This window comes from Struthio camelus, chromosome 16 (genome assembly GCF_040807025.1).
Source record: "Struthio camelus isolate bStrCam1 chromosome 16, bStrCam1.hap1, whole genome shotgun sequence".
Taxonomy (NCBI): domain Eukaryota; kingdom Metazoa; phylum Chordata; class Aves; order Struthioniformes; family Struthionidae; genus Struthio; species Struthio camelus.
In genome coordinates, this window is record NC_090957.1 from 131806 (window position 1) to 155221 (window position 23416).

The following is a 23416-nucleotide window of genomic DNA, read 5'->3' on the forward strand; positions in this document are numbered from 1 at the left end:
TACATTTTCTCAGAAACAAAACTGAGGCTCTCTCAAAAAAAAAAATCTGCTTCTGTCTTACCTAGTTCAGTTAAAATTCCTAGTACGTTTGGGCAAATCTACCTTATAGACAGGTCTCTAAGCAGCCTAGCTGCTCTCACCTGAAAGCTGCTGTGTGCTTACAGGCAATATCTCGCACACCAAGCTGTCCTAAAATGGACCCGTTACCTTTACTCGTTTCAGAAGGGGAGGTGAGCGGATCAATCTCCACGTCTGCTACATTTTTTAAAAAGCTAGAAAATATTTTTAAGGTCTAGGGATAAAGAACCCTACGTGCTTCACAGCAAGAGTTTTCACTCCTCCAGCTACAGCACAGAGAAAGAAATCAACCGGATACCCGCCGCAGGGGAGGGAGCACAGGGCTCTTTCAAAGCAACCTTCCCTCGGCAAAACACAGCACGGCGTTTTCCAGCCCCTTTTCCGCGCACCGAGGGCCAGCGCCCCTTCCTGCCCAGCCGCGCCGGAGCAGCGGGGCACCCGCGCCGCGGGGGGAGCCGCCTCCCGCCGCCGTGGAGCAGCGCGGGGGCCGCGCCCGCGGGGGGAGCCGCCGCCGCCGCCGCCAGCCGCGGCGCACCGCGCACCTGACAGTGACACTGCAATTTACCCAGAAGCAGGGGAAAGCCATCCAAGCGCGGAGGGGAGCGGAGCGGGCGCGCCCTGCGCTGCTCCCACGCTGCCCGAGGCCGCGGAGCGCCGCCAGCACGGACACGAGCCCGCGGCGACGGGGCAGCGCCCGCGGCCGCCGCCCCGACCCCCGGTTCGACCCCGCGCGTTTGAGCGCCGGGGAACGAGGGCAGCCAGAGCCGCTGCAGCCCGCGCGCCCGCCGCGGCCCCCCGGAGCCCCCCGGCGCCGCGCTCACCTGTCCCGCAGCGGGCGCGGCCGGCCGCCGGCGAGCCTAGAGGGGCGGCGCGCCCGGCGCTGCTGCCCCGCCGTCCATGGCCGGGCTGCCCGGCGGCGCTCCGCCGCGGAGCCGCGCGCCCGCTCCAGCTCCGCCGCTCCCGCGACGGCGGGCGGGGCGGGGCGGGGGCAGCGGCGGCCGCGCCGCCGGGCTCGAGCCCCGCGCAGCCGCGGGGGCGGCTCGCCCGCCCGCGGCCCCGCCTAGGGCCGCCGCAGCCCCGCCGCGGCCCCCGGGGAAGGCCGGCGAGGTCCCCGCCCGCCCGGCTCCCGGCGGCGCCGCTGCAGCCGGCGCTCCCCGCGCATAGCGCAGCGCGGCGCGGGGCGGGGCGGCCCACGGCGGCGGAGCGGAGCGGAGCGGCGCCCTCCCGCCTGGCGCTGCCGAGCAGGCGCGCTGCGGCGGGGCGGGGCGGCCCCGGTGTGGGGCCGCTCGTGAGGGAAACGGCGAGGCGTGACCTCGCGCTTCGGGTGAAAAAGCAGAAAAATAGAGAAAGGGGGAGGGAAAGGCCGCGGGGCGTCGAGCGTCGTTACCGCTCACGTGCAGCGTCGGCCGGTGCCGTCGCTCGTCCCGCGGGGGCGGCCCCGGCCCCGGCGCTGCGGCCGCCGCCCGCCCCAGGGGCGCGAAACGGCGGCGCCGGGCAGCGCCTCGCGGGCCTCGGCTGCGCGCGGAGCCGGAGCGGCGCCCGGTGAGCTCGTGTCTCCGCGGCGCCCTGCGCGTTTTTTTGGCGCCTTTCCCCCCTTTTCCGCGCGGTTTCCGCGGGGCTCCGCGCTGCCCGCTGAGGCCTCCTGGTCGCCTGGCTCCAGGCTGAGCCCGCGAGTCCCTCTCTAGGCCTTCCTGCGCTTCGTCTCTGCGGTACCCGTGTCTCTCCTTCCATCCGTGGTGTTCGCTCTGCACTTGAGGTATTATCTTACCAGCTCGTTGCTTTTGTGCCAAAGTCGTTTAATTTTATAACTTGTTTTCATGTAGGCACGAGGTGGCGCGGGGGCGTCCCGGCCCAGAGAACGGTTGTCCCTAAGCAGAGGCCCTCTGCGATGGTAGCTGCACCGTTGCCTGCCTGCAGCCGTCTTCTGCAGTGAAAAACGGCCTCCCATCCTCCCGGACGTAGAACTTGCGACTAGGTTGTGAAGTCTGTGGAAGTAAGGAAAAACAACCCCCAAAACCGCCCACCTTGGGGTGGGAGGAGTCGTTAGCCAAAACAACAAAAAAAAAACCTCTCCAAGTCCTTCTCTGACCCGGTGTGTGTTTTTGAGCGTAATGCATGGAAATGTTGTGTTCTGCATTTTTGTTTTTGTTTTAAGATGATATCTTGTCAATTGATACAGATGGTGGCTTACAGCAAAGCAGACTGGTGTGCTAAATAACTTCGTTGCAGGCATCTGAACAGCAGTGGAACGACTTTCGACCTGGACCGTGAAAGGTTAGGGAAATGGGAGTTGTTACAATATCGTTACTACCCTGTAACTCATGGCTGGATAATACCAGCTACAAAAAACATCTGAGGGGGTTTGTATTCTCTGACGGGGTTTGTATGGGCAAGTATCACTGGACTCCAGAGCTGGCTCGTGGGAAAAGCTTCCACTTTGTTCAAGAAAACAATTACCTGGAAGTGGGAAGTGTTGTCCTAGATACCTTTCAGTGCTGTAGGTGACTTCTAGATGTGGGTGGCTTTCCAGTGGGAGAACGTTTTACTGTGGGACGGTGCTCTGCATAGGGGAGTTAGCCAGCTCAGCTAACGTGTGCTCTTGCATGCGCTGCTTACACCAGAGTAAGAGGACTTATATTTTAGAACACCCAGCTCACACAACTGAGGCTTAGGGTTTACTTATCTCTTGAATTTCTCTTATGTTTCACTCTAAGAGCTTCTCCTGGTTCATCTCCTGTTGTCTCAGGAATTTCCAGTCCTCCTAGGCATTAATATTTTTGCCTCTGCAGACTAGAATCAATGACAGAGAAGTTAATTTGCCGTGAAACTGACCCTCTAGTGAGGAAAAAAGCTTCTGTTTTCTCATGGTGCTCCAGTTATGGTCTCACAAGTGCTAGTAGAGGGGAATAATCACTTCCCTTGATCTGCTTGCTACGCTCTTGGGCCACCTTTTGCACAGGGCATGCTGCTGACTTGCAGTCAAATTATTGTTGACCAGGACGCCCAGGTCCTTTTCTCCAGAGGTGCTCCTCAGCCAGTTCTTTCTGCCTTGTCTTGTTTACAAAATGGGAATTCTATGAATAGTTCTTGGAACAGGCACTGTGAGGGATCCAAAATCCTGAGAATGAGGTAGCCTGCCTGATGCTGAAGCGGCTTTCGTGGCTCTGCTGTTGATCCTTCCACAGGACTTCACGTCAGGAATGCTTGGGGTTAGTCACGTACGAGCGTCAGGTGTGAGGCAGTTTCTCCCCGAGCTTTCCTGAGGAGAAAAAGGACACAAGGCTTTGCATGGTACTCTAGCAAATCTGGGACTGGGGTTTTTTGTTTGTTTTTAAAATACAACTTTAAACACAGGTATTGGGCAACAACAGCTTGGCTGTGACCAGCGCTCCTGCTTGTCCTTCGTTCTTAAGTACTTTGCTGTAGTTTTGGAATGTTTCATTAAGTTAATGGTGTATCTGCCGTGTCAGGGGCATATCATCATTAGGAATAACTGCTGTGGAGGATAGAGTGTGTAATTAATGCCAGAGCAATTTCCATTGGCTCAATCACTCTCCACAGGACCTGACAAACTGAATGATATTAACTGGGGTAACAAATACAAATGCCACAGAAAATTAATATGCTACCTGCTGAGAAGCAGCAAAAATAATTCATCTGACTGGGGGAAAAGGAAAAATCAGAAAGAAGGGAATGGGACTAGCTTCCAGTCCTGACTCTTTGGTCCTGCTGATGGAGTCTATGATAGGTGCAACACAAAGGCACAAGGCAGGCGGAGCTGGTAAGCAAGGGATAAAGCAGAGTGGAAGCCCAGCTGCAGTAACCATTGTTCAAATGCAACGTGCAGCTCTGCCCTCAGGAAGCTCCAAATTCAGATTATAGAGGCAAGCGTGGAAGCGAAGGCATAACGTGCAAGTGGAACGGGGGTGGCGGTCAAAATTATTTTGGTGCTGTGCATGTCCCTGCCACGTTCTGGAAGCTGAGGGTCTGCAGTGTGCCCAGGGCCCATCTGTTGATCACTGTTGATGCACCGTGGGTTTTGTTAGGTGAGGAGCAGTGCAGGTGGTGACAGCATCGCCTGTGGACGAGCTGTCGTGTGGAAGTGGTTGTGGCAGGCACCGTTCTGAGAGACCTAGTCTGTGACACCAGCTTGGTGTAGGCTTCTAAATGACCTGACTTGGCTGCTGTCTTGTGTTCCTGAGCTTCAGATGTCACATGTGATCAGATAGTCCCCGTCGTCAAACTGCCGACTGCTTCACTGCTGTCTGGGAGTACTAAAGCATTTCATAGTTGCAGGGGTGCTAGAGCTGGGATGAGAACTGAGATCCTGCAGGTGAAGCGTTGGGCTTGGGTCGAGAGCCTCGGGAAGCAGGGGATCTGCCAGCTCATGCGTGCCTGTGATTCAACGCCGGAAATGAAGGAAGTGTATGTTGAAAAACAAACTCAACCTTTGTAGCTAGTACTTTTATTTCAAAAGGAGATAAAAAATGCTCAGCTATTCTAAACTGTTCCAAACCTAATGTGGAACCGTAGGTACTCTGCACAGAGAATGATCTGCAGCACTTTGTTCTGAATGTGTTTCTAGCTTCCCAGAATTGCAATACCTGTGATTAGCTCTGATTCTGTTCTCTGCCCTGCAGAAGCAGCTCCTGAATCTTATAGCTCTTATTCAACACCTGAAAGAAAAAATTTTTCTTGAGAAATAGACCCCTCTTTTGTTTGGGGGGGGGGGGGGGAGGAGAGACCTTTTTGACCTGTAGAGTGAGTGTGCAGGGGCGCATTGTTAAATGCTCTGTGGAGAAGAAATCATACTGAAGAACACTGTTACTTCCAAGTAGGCAGTTAAGAATTCTGTAGTATGCTGTGTACCTTTAGCAGTCTGATGTGACAAGTTTTGTTTAATTCTAGTTGATAGTTAAACTGTTAGTATAACTGAAGAGAATGATCTTGGCTCCATTGGATGTGCTGCTTTTCTTTATTTCAGGTTGGCTTCAAAGAGAAGTGTTGTGCTGTGTTTGCAGTTGAGTGTCTGCATGTTTTCTGAATACTAAGCCTTTATGTAGCATTTGATCTTCTAATAAAAAGACTGAATTGCATCCACGTGTGGAACATGATAGGCAATATGAGTTGATATGATGCTAATCGGTATTTAAAGGGGGTATGTGGCAGCAGAGACTTCATTTTGCTGGCACCAAAGCTGACAAGGGGATGATAGAAGGGAAGTGTATTTTCCACCCCAAAAATTACAAGAAGATTTTGTTATCTGAGGGAACTCAGTTGGAGGCACTAATGAATGACAGTGCTGACACTAGTTCAGTGTCACATTCTTTGACTTCTATTCAAGGGTTTTATTACACAAATAATAAAAATCAACAGCAGAGAGCTCACTGCAAAGAGAATTTCTAGTGACCAAATTTAAAAAACAAACAGGAAAATCCCTTCTCTTTTAAAGCGTATGCCTTTTATCCTGAGAGTGAGGAACATAGACCTTTTGTGGACACTGGTCTTGGGAAACAGCTGATGGCTTTTCCTAAGGCAAAAGAAACTGAAGAGGTAAGTGATGCAGAGAAAATCCACAGGGGTTGCAAGGAGAGGGGAAAGAAATGGCATACTCTCATGTAATTAGAGGCATGTGGTAATATGCAGCAGACGTGGCTGTTGTGGAAACACAAAGCGCTCATCAGAAGAGAACTGGGGTGTGTGCCCTGGAGGAGAAAAAGTCCACACTGATGGTAGAGTTCTGATCAGGACTGAGATGCACGTAAACTGCTGTGCCTGAGACTAGGAGAAAGGCAAGGAAGAGCGCTTAAAGGAAGATGGACTGTTATGGGGGGACCGCAGTGGGCCGCTTGCAAATATTAAGATGCCTGGATATAATAGCAAGAACTTTATTTTGCTGTTTGACACAATGGGTAGCTCATCAGTTCGCATAAATAGGTACTCAGACACCAATTGTACTAAGAGTCCACCAATTGGACCTTAAGAGTAGCAACCTCTTCGGGAAAGCATAAGCTAAAGAGCTTTTCTGGGCCTGTTGTACCCTTTGCACAGGTCTGAATGTTGAGGTCTTCGTGCGTGACCATTTGTCTTTTTATTTCTTGTCTTGAAAAAAAGTGAATATTCATGAGATGCCTAATGCTGTGAGTACCAGCTCTACCTTCTTGACTTGTTTCCTGTTTTGTAGGCTTCTGTCAAGCAAAGCCCAGTAGATCTGTGCTTATGTCAGATGTTGCATCAAGATGCTAAAACTAGGTGTAGAACTTGTGGCCTGTGGGGAGAGCCTTTATGTGTATTTGGCACTGCCAGGCCAGTGAGCTCAGTGGGTCTGATATGAGCGTGTTGCAGCATTTGGAGATTTGTTTGGTCAAGAGCTGGACACGCCCCAGGTAGGCGTTTGGCTGTGTGAACAGACCTCGCTTTCATCCCAAGGCCTCTGCCAGGTTTTTCTGAGATCCCATAAATCTGACACCTGTTACCCATTCATGAATCTTCTAGAATTGGAATATTTGGGCAAGGTACAGAAATTATTTCTGTGAAGACAGGTGCCCTTGGGCTGAGAATGACCTCTATGCCGAGGGGAGAAAGTCAGGCAGTGACCAGAGAGGCCGAGGGAAGCACGTGCCTCAGCTGTTCTCCTTGGCCCTGGAACTCAGGGGTGCCGTGGTGCTCGTGGTAGTCTCAGCTGGCTTGTTCTCCTGGTGGTATGACACCAAGACCCCAAGGTGGTTTAGAGCCTGCATCCTTTACAAATACTGTGTGTTATGAGAAGGTCTTAGCTCAAGGAATTGGATGGCTGCGTGCCTCTGTGCGTGCACACCTAGCATGGGTTTTCTTGATACATACCTGATGCTTGCTGGTTATCCTAAGGGAAAATAATGATCTCCTTATCCATTTCAGTATCTTTGGCAGTCCCTCTTCTGTGCAAATGGGCTGGAAGTCCATGAACGGTCTCCTTTGTGCCGGGTAGTCACTGGACTAAAAATATACAGAAACCACATGGGCAGGAAAGTCTCCTGGGGTACCAGAACATGGGCTTGCACAGTGCGTGCGGAGAGCTGGCTTTTAGCCCCCAGCAGATGGCACTGCACTGTAGAAGCTGACCAGAACATCTGCTTGTTAATATTTGAGTTATTGGCTGTGTGCAGATATGTTTCTGAAAAATCTGAAGAAATATATCCCTTACTGTGATGTGGAGGGCACGCCACCTCCTCTCGGGGCAGATCTGAAAGGAGCCCTAGCGTGTGACCAGTCTCTACACAGAAGACAGCATGCTGCTGTGTGCAGCTCATCGTGGTACGAGGTTGGTTGACCGGCAGTGGGGCTATGCTTGAATTGGAGCTTCTGGATATGTACCCCAGCTGTGAAAGAAAGCTGGACCAGAAAAACTGTTGAGGCATGTTACTAAACTGCCCTGGGGCCGACCTGGAGCACGCGATCAGCGTGGTCAGGGTCAGCCAGGTGTATGCGTGTGTTAGTACAGTCCAAGGGCTTGTTGCAGTATTGGCTTATAGCTCATATCAGAAACTCCCTGGGCAGCAACAGTTTACCAAAATGGGTGTGTGACCCTGATGTACCTTCAGATTCAGCTCTAGGCTAATGCCTATCAGAGTGGTTTCTATCCAACAGCGATTCATGTTAAATGGGAGCCCTAGAGTATTAGTAATGAATCATCTATAATGTAGTTGTATAGAAAGGCTGCATAACTAGCCGTTTCTATGTGTTTATGAATGTCGTAGCGTGGTTTGTCAGATCAACTTGTGTTTCGGCTTCTTGTAGCGCGTGCAGCAAGCTTCTGCCCTGCTGTTACTTTGGCCTCACTCTCTTAGTTCAAAGAGCTAATTTCTGAATGAAGCTATTTCTAGAGCTACATAGATGGAAGTGCACAGCGAGAAAGGGTATCCTCTAATCCGAATTCTGAAGTATATTGGAAGGTGTTGCTCTATTGATGCTATGGGCCCTTGTGTCTGCCTTTACCAGTCTGTCAGTTGCTCAAAAGGAACTTTAGCAGAATGCCTGAGCAGCTGATTTCTGTTTGGCCACAACATAACTGCCTGAATTCTGAGATTAAAGTGAGTGCATGGCAGATTCAGGACTTTGGCAGCACAAACATCTATGTGATAAGCGTCCAGGTAGGAAAAATGCCAGCAGGAGGAAACTGAAGCAACTTCTGGACACAACAAGAGTGCAAATGTAAAAATATAACTTATGAACTGGACAGACAAACGGCTGTCCAAGTACAGCTTATAGCTCCTGGTAACTTTTTTAGGAATATGTTTGAGCCCTACAGCCTGAGAAGCAATCCTTTCGGACTTTAGCTGATGATCTTTTTGTAAGATATACAGCCAACCTTTCCATTGAATCTGAAGCAGCTTTTGGTGGTGTCTTGACTTTTAAGATAATGGTAACGTATCAGAGTTAAATAGCAGCTCTGAGGTGCTCCAGTTGTTTTTGCAGTCAGGCTTTGTCCCTTACATCACTTAGCTGCCATGAACTTAACAGTGGTTGTTTCAGCCCGACTATCCAGCTGTTTTGGAACTGTTGTGGTCAAAGTTTTGTTTTACGGATGCTGTCAGAACAGAGTGCAGCCAGCTATTTCATTCCTTCAGTTGTGTGTTGTCATACAATAAGATCAAGAAAATATGCCTCTGCTAAATGCTTCCAGACTGCAGGCATTGAGGTTGGAAAAACCTGCGTTTCTCAACACCAGGGTAAGAAAGCTGTAATCTGCATTTATTTGCATCAGCGATGACTTCAAAATTAGGAGCAGTTATTTGAGCCAGTTTTTCTGAAGGAGAGCAAAGACAGCAAAATTGTGATTATGATTATATGTAATAGATTTGGGGCTTTTAGTCCTCACAGAAGGTGCTTTACTACACAGAAGGAAGATAGTGCAGAATTCTTAAATGCCTTGTGTATCCTTGTTCAGTCCAAGATATTTCATTGGCATCAATGTGGGAAAGGTATCCAAGTTAAATCTGAAGCGTTTGCCAGCTTGGATCATGGAAAAGGGGCAAATGTGGGAAGGAGCAGATCAGATTCTTCATTCTAAAAAAACAATCCTTCTGATTAGGGAACAATTATGCAAAGTATTCTTGCTGTAACACTTGGAGCAAAATAGAGCTCCTGCTGTAGAGGCTTGGGGAGGGAAAAGCACATCAGCCTTCTCACTATGGAAAGGAAAATTCCACAGTCCAGAATACCTATAATAAAAACAAAACTTTTTTCCTCAAGGCTTTTGAGTGGGTGTAAGTGGCTTCCACTTTTCAGATGTCTTATTTCAATAGCTGGTTGCATCTGACCTTCGGAGGCACAATTCTGAAGCACAGCAATAGAAGTATGTTCATGCATTTAATCCTCAAGACTGAACATTCAAAATGAGCTGGTTTAAACTCTGTTCAGTGTCCATAAAATAAAGCAAGAGGGAATTATGTGGCCACTTGCAGGGATAGAAGACTCCCCTACAACATGAGGAGATATGTGCCTTCATAGCTGAGTTGACAAGAAGGACCATTGGCACCTCACAACTTATTTTCATGTCATCTGTCTAGACCGAACAGCTGTGTCTGAGTAATAGGTTTAACTTATCCCTTCAGCTTCTGCTTTCCATCACAGTGAACTGTCACTGTGATAACCAATTGTCTGGTAGCTTTCTGAGGCTCAGAAAGAAGAGTTTGCAAGTCTTTTCAGTGCATTACTATATTTTACCACTTGTTGCCATGCCTTCAGGACGGTCTCCTTGAGCTAACAAAAGACTAGCTTTCTGGAAATGCATTGTGACACCTCTCTAGAGATGGCTAGATATCATATCTGTGTTCTTGCACTGTATGAATCACGCTAGATCAGAGCACTGTTCTCAGGCAGCCTTTAAATGCTGCAGGCTTGCATGCTGGAATGAGAGTCTAAGGGTTTTTCTAAAACGCCTGCCCACATAGTAATCTTGTCTTCTGTCCTTTAACTTAATCCCTTTTGTTTCTGGTTAATCCTTCCCTAACTCGATTCCTGGGATTTTATGCTATATTACAGAGACAGAGTGATGTTTGAAGAATCTGTTTCCAAGTATTCTTTTCTCCTCTTTTTGCTTTGGTGGCTGTGTATAAAAACTAAGAGGTTGAGAAATACCTCTTGTTGGTCCTCTGCTTTCCAGTCACATCCTTGTCTCCTGGCCACGGGATGTCATCTCGGTTAAAGTGAAACCTCTCTACTTTCAGATGGGAGGACTCCTCTGCTGACCCTGATGTTTTCCTTCGTCCTAGAGGGAGATAGGTGTTGGTATGTTGCTAGTTAAGCATGTCGCTTCTGCACAAAGCTTTTCTGTTCGGTGAGGGTGTGTCTTTGCTCTTACAAATGTTGACCGTTTTCAGGTCAGTCTAATAATTCCTCTGGTCTGTTGGTTCAGGTGAGTCTCTTCTCTAGTAAACGTGGTCTTTTTCATTGTTGTCTTCCTAGACCAATAATTCCCCGCTCTAGTGAGGTGCTACATCTTTTGCTGGGTTTAATGGACCGTATGTGTTGCTGGGGCCTTTGGGTGGCACGCTACACATCCATCTACCAGGAACAGGATTGTATTGTTGGGAGAGGTTCCCTGTATACTGGAAGAAATAACCAGACAATCATCCAAGCCATAGTAAAAGATGCTACTGTGGTACCTTCTGTGGAGGGTCTGGGATTATTTTACAGTTAACGAGTGAAGCCTTGCTGCTTGTGCTGAGGTTGGTATTATCCATACTGAGAAGTAAATGTGGGTCACAGAAGAAGACTTAACATGGACAGACATGAAATGCAGGGACGCTTCCTCCTGGCAACCCTGTGATCAAACTGATGTCCATATTGTGCACATGGACAGAGCAGGTCTGGAATAGACTCACTGCAGTCTTCGGTGTTCTTCTCTCCATAGTGGAACGTGGGGAACCCGTATTGTGGCAGCAAAATGTACCTGTCTCGGGTTTAAAACTGCCCTTGTTGATACAGCATTAGCAGAAAACATGTTCCCTTGTTCACAATCTCCTGAACCTGTTCTCTTCCCTTTGGTGAGTCATTTCCCTGGGAACTGACTTTTACTGGGGAATGGCTTCTAGACCCAGCCAGATGCCTGCTATCAAGTTTCAGCTCAACTCTCAGAGGGTCCCCAAGAGCTGCTGAAGCAAGGCCTTCCAGAAATCAGGCTAGCTTTTCAGGTTGCACTGGGGTATTTTCTTTCAAAATGCTCCTCTACTTGTCAGCATTACTTTCAGAGGCCTTCTCAGCAGCTGAAGCTAAATTAACTGATCTGTGAAACTAACTGAAGTTAAACAGTCTCCCCTGGCTCCTTAGCAAGGAGCAACACAATATTAGCTAACATCCAGTCTTTGAAGATTTCCCATAAATGAAATGAGCCAAAGATTAAACCAGGCTGCACTCACTGAGGCATTTTCTGGCTTTCTCTTTCCTGGGCAGCACTCTCTGTATGTGTTTCTGAAGAGGTGTTAGGACTACGTGGAGCTTTGCGGGACAGGCGTGTGAAATTACGGTAAAGGAGTCTAGAAATGTTCACTGGACGCTGAGAATATGGCTGTGCTGGAGATGGCCTTACCACAGAGTTCACTTAGTTCTAAGTGCTCGTTTTTTGCCGACCTGTTCAGAGGATCAAGACAAACGCTTCTGGAACACTCGCCTTCCCTGCTGTTTTCTTTCTTAGAAAAAGCACTTGCACAGCCTTAATGTCAGGTGCTGGCTAGGTAAACATGAACATCTCTTGGGGGACAGCTCTTGCTGCTGAGAACTGGCCCTTGCTCTGCTGAATGACAGTACACAGTGATTTTGCAAGGTCACCAAGGCAATCTGACCGCTTCATCCTTAAACCTGTTCTTGTGATTTTAAACTTTTCCATCGTCCTTGCTTTACTAGTCCTCTCTTCAACCTGCTCCTCGCTGTTAGTATGCTCATTTATTTTTGGTCTTTATTCTTCTTGATTGTTGCAGACCTAGTTTCTCTCACATTGAGTTTTTTTTAATACACTTTCCATTTTTTTAAATATTGCATTTTCTGTTCCTGTTTGACATTTTTGCAGTATAAGGTTGTTGTGAGAAAAATACCAAAACTCATCTTAGACTTCTGAAAAAATAAATCAAGTTTCAAGATATTGCAAGTTAATGTTATCCTGGTGTATGCAGCCTCTGCTTGGAGCACTGGGGCTGCATTGCGGACTTCAGTATATATTTGCCTCAGAAGGGGCTGTCTTTTTGTGAAGTGCCATACACGTACCACATTGCAGTTGGTTACCATGTCAACCTCTGAATTGATTTTCTTTCTTTTTTTTTTTTTTTTTTTGAAAGGAGAGAAGGTAGGTGCATGGAGTCCATTGATCTCACTTGCCACCACTCGTTTCATTGCACTGAGCCTGTCTCTTCCTGTGAATGCTCTAATGTTAATAGAGGATTACTTCTGTATCTAACCTTTGAGTTTTATTTCTTCTCTTATGTTCTCTACTGGGTTTCTTTATATGGAACTGCAGTAGTCATCAAGAGGGAAAGGAATGTCAGACAAAGACCAAATTGGAAAAGTCTCTTTACATGTGTGTTCCTCTTTTTCTGTGATTCATATATGGTAATGGATGCCTCTTTTAGGGAAGCTGTTGGCAGTAGAGATTCAGGTAAATAGGTTCTAGCGTGGATCCAAGGCTTTGAAAAAGTGTGCTGTGGGTTAGATGAGGAGACTTGGAGGCCCAGAGGCTTGTTTGCTAGGGACTTATCTAGAACTGTTAGTGGTGGAGATGGGAACCAGCTGAGGTCTCCTTTCTTCCTTTTGGAGGAATACAAATTCAAGCCCAGCACTTTCACCCTTGGGTTGCCTTGTTAGTCCTTTGGGTGATGCTCCAATTTTTTTTTTTTCCTTTTTCTGCCAGAAACATTTGAATTGTGTGTGTCACTAATGCTGCAAATTCTTGACGAGATCTTGGGTGTTTCCTCTACAGTGTAGCTGTCTGTGTATTCCTGGGAGAAAAAAATGCTGCTGGGGAAAGATCAGGCTTTGGTTACTTTCTTTCTTCCAGAAATCTGATTAGGTCTGTTAGACTTGTCTGACTGATCCGAGTACCGCTTACAGTAATAAGTTGAAGCATCAAGTCTGTGACAGCTTTGTATCAAAACTCCTTTGTAGGGTCTGGTTTGTTTGCCAGTGCCTGTAAAATTAGATTTCTTGTGCTGCCTGTGCCCAGGCAGAGGTCCTGGAGCTGGTTAGGTTGCTTCAGTCAGTGGTGAAACACGGCATAAAATTGTACTGAAACTAAAAACCAAATCAAACAAATCCTGATGAACAAGTACTCAAAATCTTGTGTAAGTGCTTTGGACGTCGATGTTCCGAGTGGTACGTTTTGTCACAGCTAAATGAGCTGTAACGTTTGCAGTAGATTGCATAAGTTTTTACTTAAAACGAAGCACTTGATCACAAAGGCTTTTTCCCTGTAACTAGCACCAAGTCAATGACCAAGATGCCACAAAGATTGGTTTTTCTATGTTTTATTTTTGCAGACCAGTGTGGGAACGGTGATTGGCAGTGCCCCTGGTGCTTGTGCATTTTTGTCCCTAAGTGATGTTAACATTTGAACCTGGGCTGTTTCATTTGCATTGGTGACATTTGTGCCCATTAAGACTCTGCCTGAGAAGCGAGCTCTGCACCAGGAAACTCTGGTGTCCAATATGTTACGCTAGCAAGCTGTCATGGAAACTCTCCCAGCGTCAGAAATATTCTGCTGTATAGCTTTGTGCTATCGTAGTAATATAGATGTTGAAGCACTTCTACCGGCAGGCAGTTGAAAGTCTGATTAAACTGGTGGCAATGGCGCGAAGAACTTGCGGAGTTTACAACCAGCCTTGCACAGGGAAGGAAAGCTAGGGTTGGTTTGTGGTGGCTGAAGCTTTTATGAGTGGTAACTACATATCAAAGACGATGTCTTCCACTGTGCCTCATTCTGTGTTTTGTCCTGTTTGCATGGTCTAGATCCAAGCAAGCGACCTTTATAATGCTGCTGGAGAGGTAGAAAGTGTCCAACTTGCTTTGTTAGCGCTACGCTTTCAAATTCAATTCAATTCATCTCCTTCAGTTAAAATAATTTGTCAAGCAGTATGTGTAAGCACAACTCAAACGTGCTGTGTTTGGCTGTTATTACAGCTGTGTGAGCCCAGATGTTTATTATCATAGAAGCAAACAGAAACGGAAGAAGGAATGCAGACATCAGAGATGAGGAAGATCTTCTGGGTAAGTTTCTTAATGAAATTCTCTTCTTCGATTGTGTTCCAGCCTTGTTCTAGCTACCTGTATTAGGATGCATTTCCTTCCAAGGAGACCCTGTTCATGAGAACTAAAAATAAGCGCTCTATATCCTTCTGCATACTGAATCTTGTCGTGTTTCATGGTTTCAGCATGCTTGATGAAGCCCCAGCTCCTTGAAGTTAAAGAGTTCAAGTGCACCTCTGCAGCAGAGGCAGCTAGTGAAAAGTATCATGAAGGCCTGTCTAGTGTAGCCTGTTCCAAAGACTTGAAATTCACAAAGCTAAGACGAAAACCTGACAATTTAAAACAGTCATTTAGTTTAGCCTACTCATTCAATTCATGAGTTCATTTTCCTCATGCATCTTCTCAGATATGAGCTGAAATTCCTACCTGTGCCTCTTTGGGGTTGTCCTTGCTGTGTGCTAGGCCCTGGTTCACAAAGTGCAGAACAGTAATCTGGGAGTTCTTGTAGCATTTGGGAGATGCTAGTATGTTTCCCTTTCTGTTATTTTTAAAAAAAGGAGGCAGGGGGAGGAGGCTATGGGGCAGGAGTAAGTGTATATGCATGAGTTTCAGAGGTACCACAGGAAAATACTCGTTTCAAGGTGCATCTTTGTTTCTTGCTCTTGATAATTACAGAAAGTCTGAGTAGTATGTTAATTTGTTCAGAGGTAGTTAATAATTGCCCATATTATAAATTTTGACAGAGGGTTTGGATAGCGGATAGCTGGAAAAAGGGAGAACGAAGGAATCTGTGGAAACATCGCTCCTCCTTCTGCAGATGAAGGCAATGTATGCTCACACAACAGCAATATTTCCTCAAGAGAAGGGTGGAAGGGGAGGAACCGCCCACAGTCAGCACGTTGGACCCGCTCTAGGGTGCGATGTCCTTTGATAGAGCCCTTGGTGCACCTCCTTCCTGAGATTGGCTGAGTATCCCTCAGGTTTTCCCCTCTTTTCTTACAGAAAGCATTAAAATGTGCTGCCGCCAAGGTATATAGTCCAGGAAAGGAGCCTGTAGTTGAATTCCACTTAGCAAGTGCTTTCCATTCTAGGCAGAATGTAGGAAGAACAAGTCTCTTTGTTTCAGCAGTTAACTTGTCTAGGAACTGCTGCTGTTTCTCTGTAGTGGATCCCTGCAGTTTCTTTTTGGGGGGAAAAAAAAGTGCCAGTTTAGGCTTACATCAAAGCTGGCTTGAAAGCCTGGGTTAATTATGGACTTGCAGCGCTCTAGTGTCCTTTAGGCAGATGTAGGTTTGCTGCAGACCAACAGCTGCCTTACTAGAGGATGGCTCGCGGTGGGGTGGTGTCCACGCCAAGGCCCGCTACTGGAGCACGGTGTGCTGACTCGAGCGTAGCATGCGGGACTGCGTGCTACGGTTTGAGCTGGCATGGGTCCAGCCAGCAAAGCGAGTACTGTCTGTCTGCAGAAGTGTACATAGAGTTCTCTGGATTGCTGTTGACTGTATCAGCTGTTGCGATACAGTGATAAAAACCTTTTGTAGAAGGTGTGAGTTGCAAGCATGTGAAGCCTGTCCTGACTGGACTGGCTTTCCTCCCCATTCCTGAGTTGTAGCTCTGAAAGAGACTTTTTTCATCAAGTGCAATCTTTAATACCTTTTAAAGGTAGCTAGTTCATTTGCTGCCTCTACTGCTGCCTGCAGATTGTTCCAGTTGACTTGTCTAACTGCGTGCTCAAATTTTACAAGATTCGTCCTTCTTAATAAAATAACATCTGATGACTTATTTAAGCTTCTCTTTAGTAGAAACTGAATCAGTACAGGATTGTGTTATTTGTGGCTTTTGCTAATAGCTGTTCCTTAATGTTCTTCCAGACTGTTGTTGACTATGACTAGATGTGAGTGAACTCCAGAATACTTGCGCTATACCACTATTAATAGGATTTTTCTTTTTCCTAGGCTAAAATTAAGAAAGGCAGTAGTATGTTAACTAGCAGCATTTATATCCCTAACTTCAATATTAAAGTTTTTTATCCCCGTTAAGCCCTTCTCCAAACCTGAAATGGTACTGGAGGTGACTTTGGCAAGCGTTGAACATGGTAAGCTGTGAACGTATCTGACATCTTTCCATGGTGTGGTAGCCTCAGAGGACATAGTAAAAGTTATCGTATCATGGCTGGCAGCAAGATTTTTATTTCCAAAGGAACGGAGGAAGCAGTGAACATCATGTTTGGGAGTTCTGTTCTGCTGCAGTGAAATATCTGAGAAATGGAAACTCGTCTAACCGTTGTCCTCAGAGAATGTAATGGGACTAGTTAAAGGCCAAGTCCTGAAACGTCAGGCTCTGCCGTATGTTTGCTAACAGAGACGGATGTTGATAATACGCTAGGGCTGCTTGCCTGTGTCATCCCATAGTGTGTCCTATTGCAAAAATAGCATATCGGTCAACATGGTCGCATCCTATTCAACAACCGAGCCGAGTCACTTGCTTTGAAGCTGGAAGGGACTATTATGATGAAAGAGCATGAGCTTCTGCTTGAGCGGTGCCTTTTTACTGACTTCAATATTTTTATTTGCCCTATCTGAAACTTGTCTTGATTGTCAGTTGTGAGGCCTGGAATATGTTTTTGCATAGGAATTTCCTCTAATCCTGTCTTGAAGGTGTCAGAAAGGATTTACAGGCTCACGTATCATCCTTAGAGCCAACAAAATTGTCTTTAAATGGCAGTCTCAAGTGATAATCTTCCCTCTAAGTGGAAGTTCTTTCAACTTTCCCTTCAGAAGGCATGATTTGGGGCTTGGCAGTGGCATATTGGTGCTTCAATATTTGAGTAAGACTGGATGAAAGTAAGTGCAAACACTGTGCCAGTGAGTGCAGTTGAGTAACTGTTTATGGTGTTACTGCTACATGTGTTTTGCTGTGCTCACACTGTTAAGAGGAGCAATGTGTCAGAGTAATGGGCAAAACTGTTAATTCTGTCCTGGTTAGTGCTTTTGAACTGGGCAGTTCTGAGAACGAGCTTTAGAAATGGGTTATAGCAGCGTGACTAGACATATTCCAGCAAGTGGCTGAGTATCTCTGAATGTCATCTCCCGTAATCGTGAGATGAGGAAGTTGGAAGTTCTTGCAGTGAAAGATATTAAGTGATAATGAAAAGCCCTGGGGGTGGCATGCTAACAATTTCTGTCTTCTCTGACATTTAAGTTGTGTGTCCTGAACCTGCGACGTACTGAAGCGTGCTCTGGACTTGTGTAAACAGTTCAGTTGTTGCTCAGAAAAAAAACTACTTAAGCACGTGTCTGGCTTTGAGCCAGAAAATAATCTTCCTGAAGTGCCTGTAATGTTGAAGTTGATGGAATTTTTTAGTGTGGATGACCAAGGTTTCCCATCTAAAGGCTTGGGATATGTTTCCTGCTTTCCAAGGCCGGTTACCGGTTGAATTTGCTAGCAGACATGAGGCATTTTAGCCGCCTCAGCGGTTGGGACTGGAAGAGAACCTAGATGTAAAGATAACAGGCTCGCACTCAGGGAAGGTGATGGACTACAGTGGAGGATTGTTTGTTGTTAGTATTTCATAGATCAGTTTATTTTCCTCATTGGGAAGGTCTATCAAGTGAAACTGTAGGGCTATTTCTTAAGCTTGTTTCACTTTTCCGTTCTAGTAAGTCTGTAGTTCCACTAACTTCTATTTTTCGATGCTCCCCTCTTATTTTTGTCATTTGGTTAGATATTGTCTCTTACCCACTTTTTCATGCTGCCAGCCTCAATATTGAGTTGTCAACTTCAAATATTAAAATGGAACAAAGTGCTATAAGAATGACTTTGCTTTTTTTTTTTGTTAATTATTGAAACAGTTCAAAAGCTTGATGCAAAAAGCTTCTCATGTGCTGTTTCATTTGTTTCAAAAAAAATCTGCAAATAAAACATTTGATTTTTTTTTTATAATGCTCTGGACGTTTTATATTCATAATGTGATATGGTGTCTTTAGGTGCCTGCTTATGATGTTGGTAAGCAGAGGTGATCTGTTCTGGGATTTCTGTGCATCTGGCAAGAAGGATGGAGCTGGGGGGAAACTGCTCTTGAGCTTTGCATGCCCTGCAGCCGGAGCATGAGCTGTGCTTTGGGGTAAAGGAGAGCACGGCTGAGGCTTCCTCACCTCTGCTTCAGCAAATACAGGCCTGCGTATGTACGCAGTGAAGCTGATATGCAGCAGAGCTGATTGAAAATATTTGTATTGCAGAGAGTTCTGGCTCATACTAGACTGTCAATGTATGTCAACAGTGAAACCTAGAGAAGTAATGGAATCCTACTTTCAGAAAATGACTTGGAGTCCAAAGGCACGCTGAGAAAACTTCCACCAAGGTGGTGAAAGGAACTAGCACTGGGTGGGGAGGGGAATCGTTAGCTTTCATATTATGTAGGTACCAAAGTAATGCTATGACTGGTTGAGAGGAGGTCAGTGTTGCAGAGCTTAATTAAAACAGTTTTATCTTATGCCACCACAGAGAATTGCATCTGACCTCTCTTGGTTGGGGCTGGAGGAGAAGGGCTGCAGCGACAGTGATATATTTGCGTGCAGGACCTCCAATGCAGCTCCTGCGAGAGCTGCGCTGAGAGCAGTTCCGTAGAGCTCGGAGAGGAGAAAGCCCAGTACACGCAGTTCTGCTAACTTGGCCCTGTTCTTCTGTGTCTGGGAAAATGGCTTTCTTGCAGCTGAGAAGAAACTGTGATGACTGGTAGAAAGCAAAGAAGCATGTGTACAGCTATTGATAAGAGGAAAACACTATGGTGCAATTGCACTTTGCAACAATTTTCCATGTTATGATCTTGTTATCTATCTGTTTAGAAATGGATATAATAGATTAGTTGTGATTTTCTTAAATAAAAACAATGGATTGAGTGGGAGTGAAAGTTTGCAGAACAGAAGGTAGCCCTGGAGCAGACCCAGCCTTCTGAAGTCTTGTGAGTTTGGCAAGAGCAAAGGGAGAAAAGACCCCCCCCCCCTTACCTTATACTGGTACTCAAAACACTGACACTTGTCTTCTGCCCCAACGTGTGCAGAAAGGAGGGGAAGACCTTTCCCCTGTACACTCGCACAGCTCGTGTGCGTGCCCGTGGGTGAAAGGAAAGCAGAGTCGGGAGAAGTCTGGAGGAAGCTGAGGGTGATCTGAAGCACCAGCCCTCAAGTGTTGATACTCTTGACACTAGTCCAGCTGTCTTTGGCAGTGCTTGGAGTTACCTATAAATGAAGATTTCCAAACAATTTCCTACCTGCTTCCTTTCACTTTTGAATAAGATTCCCTGTTCTTGCATAGGCGCCTTACTCGCTCTCTTCTTGTGCTCAAGGTTGAGGGGGTGTAAACTCTGGCACTTGGCCTGCTGGGGGGGGACTATTTGGGGTCTGGGATTAGAGCTCACACAATGTGAGACCCGAGCTCCTTGCAGAGCAGCTGTGCGTGCCTTTAGGCTCTTGTTTCCTGCTGACTCCCGTGGAGGTGGCAGCGAACTAAACAGAGCTGTTTTCTCGGTGCACAAGAGTCTGTGTCTCAGTGCTGAGTCAGAAAAAGTTTCCTGGCACCGTCTTGGGACCACTGGATTCAGGATGGTTGTTGCATGTCACTAGGCTGCAGCAGCAACTTGAACTTGGCTATGAATTCATTCATGAAGAGAAGTATTCGCGTTAACACAATGTAAAACACTCGGAGGTGAACTTTAAGGGCATCTCTTGCACTGTATAGAGAAATATTGACAGTTCAGTGCCTTATTCCTGTTCAGTTTAGGCATTCATCTCGGGTCTGGAAGCGGGAAGAACCATTTCATACTCCTAATAAAATGAGATTTCTCAGACAGGTTACTCAATCAGCAAGGCTGGGATCTCTCTGATTTAGCAATTGTTGAAAGGAAAACCCAGGTTGTTTCAGGAGGCACTTATTGGCTTTTACATGCAGCAGTTAGCTCTATTTTGAGTCTCAGTGCATGAAGTGGTTGTGCAGCTTTTGGACACCATCCTCCAGTGATGGGGTGTGCTGCTGGAGGGCAAATGGCTTCCATGGCGGTAGTGCAGTTAGCATGCCGGCTAATCGTGTAGCAAACAGCGCTCTGAATGCAAGAGCATGAAAGCCCCCCGGGAATGCCGAAGGCTGGCGGAGAGCCTGCCACTGAGGCCCTTGTACAGTACAAAATCCTTTTAGCTCAGAGGTGGGTTTTCTCCCTCACTCTCTTCTCCTAGAACTATATTGGATTCTCCTTGAATGCAGAAAGGGTTCAGAGTTTTGTGGTTAAAATCCCTGTGCAAGTCTCTGAAACTGCTCTGAAGTGCACCTGCATTTGCACAGATTGCTTTCACAGAAAACAAGAGGCTCGGGATTGTGTTACTAAGCAACCCTGACTTGTAAACAACTTGATGCAAAGGCATTTGTAGTAGTCGGAGGAGAGAAATCGCAAACTTGGCCTCTCGCAATGCCCAGCAATGTAGGAACGTTCACTAGTGGAGCACAACAGTCTGAGCTGCATCCACCTCTACCAGACTGTGCAAAAATCCATACAGAAAGGGAAATATCAATATATCAGTTTTAAAGCTGCTGCCACTTCATGACCAGTGCAAGGAGACTGACCAAAGATTGCTGTAGTTCTGTATCTGAGATGTTCTTAAACTCATCCCCAAATACTGTGTTCTTAAAGTAGCAGGATACTGTGGTGTTCTTTTAAAGGGTAATGCACTTACTTGGCTAACACATCTGATTCAAAGCTGGTACAGTCATTCTTGGTGACTTCTCTTGACACGGCTTTCGAGCAAGCTCAGAAAACTGCTGTATTGGAACGTTCTTCCTCCCTGTGAAACTCTGACAGCGGTAAACTCCTCTCCCACTATATGAAGTATGCCTGTCTGTAACTGGGAAAGTTTATTCCATAAGTGTTTTCCCTAGATTTCATAATCCTAACTGAAATTATGTAATGCCAACACCCAAAAACCTAACACTTGTGCTGCTTATGGTGATCACTGGAGCGTAGGCATGTGTGACGTGTGCAATGGACATGAGAAACTGTAACTCAGGTTCTGGGGAGGGAAGACGAAAGGAGTAAGAAACAGAAGGGGGTGGTGGTGGTGTTTAGTTGTTGTTGTCTTTAGTTGCATGTATGACTGGTTACTCTGGAGCAAAAGCCTCTTCTGTTCTGGTGCTTGTCTGCACGCCCCCTCTTGCACCTGTGATAAATGCACTTTGCCCTTTGCAAGACCAAATTCTTTCCTTCTGATTTCCAGGACTACTCTTCCTACTATGCCTGGAAATATGAGTAACTTCCTTGTCTGACTGTTTCTTTCTCCAGCACAAGATGATTGGCTTTCATAGGATAATGGTTGCTGCAAATGGGAAGTCAAAGGGAAGGCTTGAGGAATGGGGAGAGGAGTGCTCAAACTGGAGGAAATTGTGCGTTTTTCTTCAGTTCCTAGCCTAGTGAGTGTGGGGAATACTGGATTTTCTGGATGCTAAGATGGCTTTATACTGTTCTTGCCTTTAAAATGGGTAATGTGCAATGGTTAAGTCACTTTTTACGCTGCCAGAATGATGTAAAAGGACATAATTATGCCAATTTATGAGAAGTGCAATTTATGAGAATTGGACTCCTTCTCTTACATCTAGATTCTTTTTTCCCCCTGTCTTGCACTGGTACTAATCAGCATGGTCCTTCACTGAATGAAGACTGGGTTTATGTAAACTGGGCTTGTGTAAACATATGCACAACCTGACCTTGAAGAGTTTTTATGCACCCTTTCAGTTGATAAGGGATGATTGACTAGCGCGTTGGTATAGTTAACTCAGGGACTGGTAATAGGCCACATGTTTCCTAGAGGAGGCTGGCTATTGTGGTTCAAGACTTTGAAAGCAACTTGATTAGGGAAACAGTTTAATAGTGTGTGTGTGTGTGTGTGTGTGTGTGTGAGAGAGAGAGAGAGAGAGAGAGAACGAACTACAGACTTTTTCCCCCTTTCTGCTTAATTATGAGCATTAGTTGGAGGAGTGATGGAAAAGAGTTGTAAGGCTTTCCTTTCATGTGACTGTCTGATGCCTTACACAGATTTTTTTCTCCTTTGCTCTTTTATCTTTATAGCTAGGATCATCTTGTATTTTGGTCTAATAGCTGCAGCTTAAGGAATTTGTATAATAGTTGGTAATAGCAACTTATGCAAAGCAGGAAGCATATACCTAGTGAAGTGGGAATGTATTGGCCGTTCTGGCAAAGACAAAATTAAACAGAAGTCTCTAAAACAACCTGAGTGGAAGAAAAAGAGATGATCTGTAGCATGACTAAATATCTGCAATCTGCTTTGTATTCGTTATACATAAAATAAAATATGGTGAGAAGGGAAGGACATGCTTCATGGTGAAAGAGGTGTATAACTGCATTTTGGAAAGGTCAATGGCTACACAGCGGGAAGCTTTGAGCCTTCCTTATTAAGATTATTAGCCAAAATCTGGTTGTCAGCCTAAATGGGTAGGGTTGATGTCAGTCGCTCTTTGCTCTGCCTTGCTCGTACGAAAGGATGCAGACTTCTGCGTGTCTTGAAGCTGATTTTACAGCTGTCCTTGAGAATCTGGATTTCTCTAGAAGTATATGCTGTGATTCCATCCTCAAATGTGTCCCTATGCTGGCAACCTGTCACATTATCTCCCTACATCTGCTAAAGCCCCAGAAGAGGATTGGTTAGAGCTTAGTGCCCGGTGACACACCAGTCAGCGTTGGAAGGATGAGGCCTCCTCTTTGGGTCTTGGAGGGTGAATACTTCCTAAAGTAGATAACAAACGTGATTTCCTGAAAAATATGCGTTTTAGTGCATGTCAGTGCACTAAAACCTGTTTAAAATATTTGTGCTGTGACAACGGGAGGAGCAGTGGAAGTCCTTTAAATGCGCTCTTCTGTGCTGCCACTTTAACGTTGCAGTCCTGTGTTTGCAGGCCTGTGGCACAGGTGGATTTGATACATCCCTGCCTGCTGGCCAATTTGATAAAAAAAGAAGCAAGTTTCATTAGTACCATTTGTCCTGTTTTGAATGAGGTACTTTGGCAGAACTAATCACAGCAGCTGTCAGTCATGCCCTGTGCCTGCTGTGGATCGAGGGCCGCGGGGCTA

The 23416-nt window shown here is 46.3% G+C and overlaps 1 protein-coding gene and 1 long non-coding RNA gene across 11 annotated transcripts in view; one reads left to right on the plus strand and one right to left on the minus strand.

Annotated features, from left to right (window-relative positions):
* The window catches only part of LOC104141146 (leucine-rich repeat and fibronectin type III domain-containing protein 1-like protein), a 67840-nt gene extending 66826 nt beyond the window's left edge, over window positions 1-1014 (minus strand). For 2 of the 6 annotated variants that reach the window (XM_068909597.1, XM_068909594.1), the window contains exon 1: window positions 900-985. The gene's annotated coding sequence lies outside the window, so the exon portion shown is untranslated. Of the gene's footprint in view, window positions 1-643; window positions 863-899 lie in introns of those variants that run through there. The other 4 variants (XM_068909591.1, XM_068909593.1, XM_068909596.1 and 1 more) reach the window with 4 other exon arrangements.
* Window positions 1015-1347: 333 nt separating this feature from the next.
* The window catches only part of LOC104141147 (uncharacterized), a 122558-nt gene continuing 100489 nt past the window's right edge, over window positions 1348-23416 (plus strand). For 2 of the 5 annotated variants that reach the window (XR_011134794.1, XR_011134798.1), the window contains exons 1-2: window positions 1842-2170; window positions 2258-2352. This is a non-coding gene — a long non-coding RNA (uncharacterized lncRNA). Of the gene's footprint in view, window positions 1403-1841; window positions 2171-2257; window positions 2353-23416 lie in introns of those variants that run through there. The other 3 variants (XR_011134795.1, XR_011134799.1, XR_011134796.1) reach the window with 2 other exon arrangements.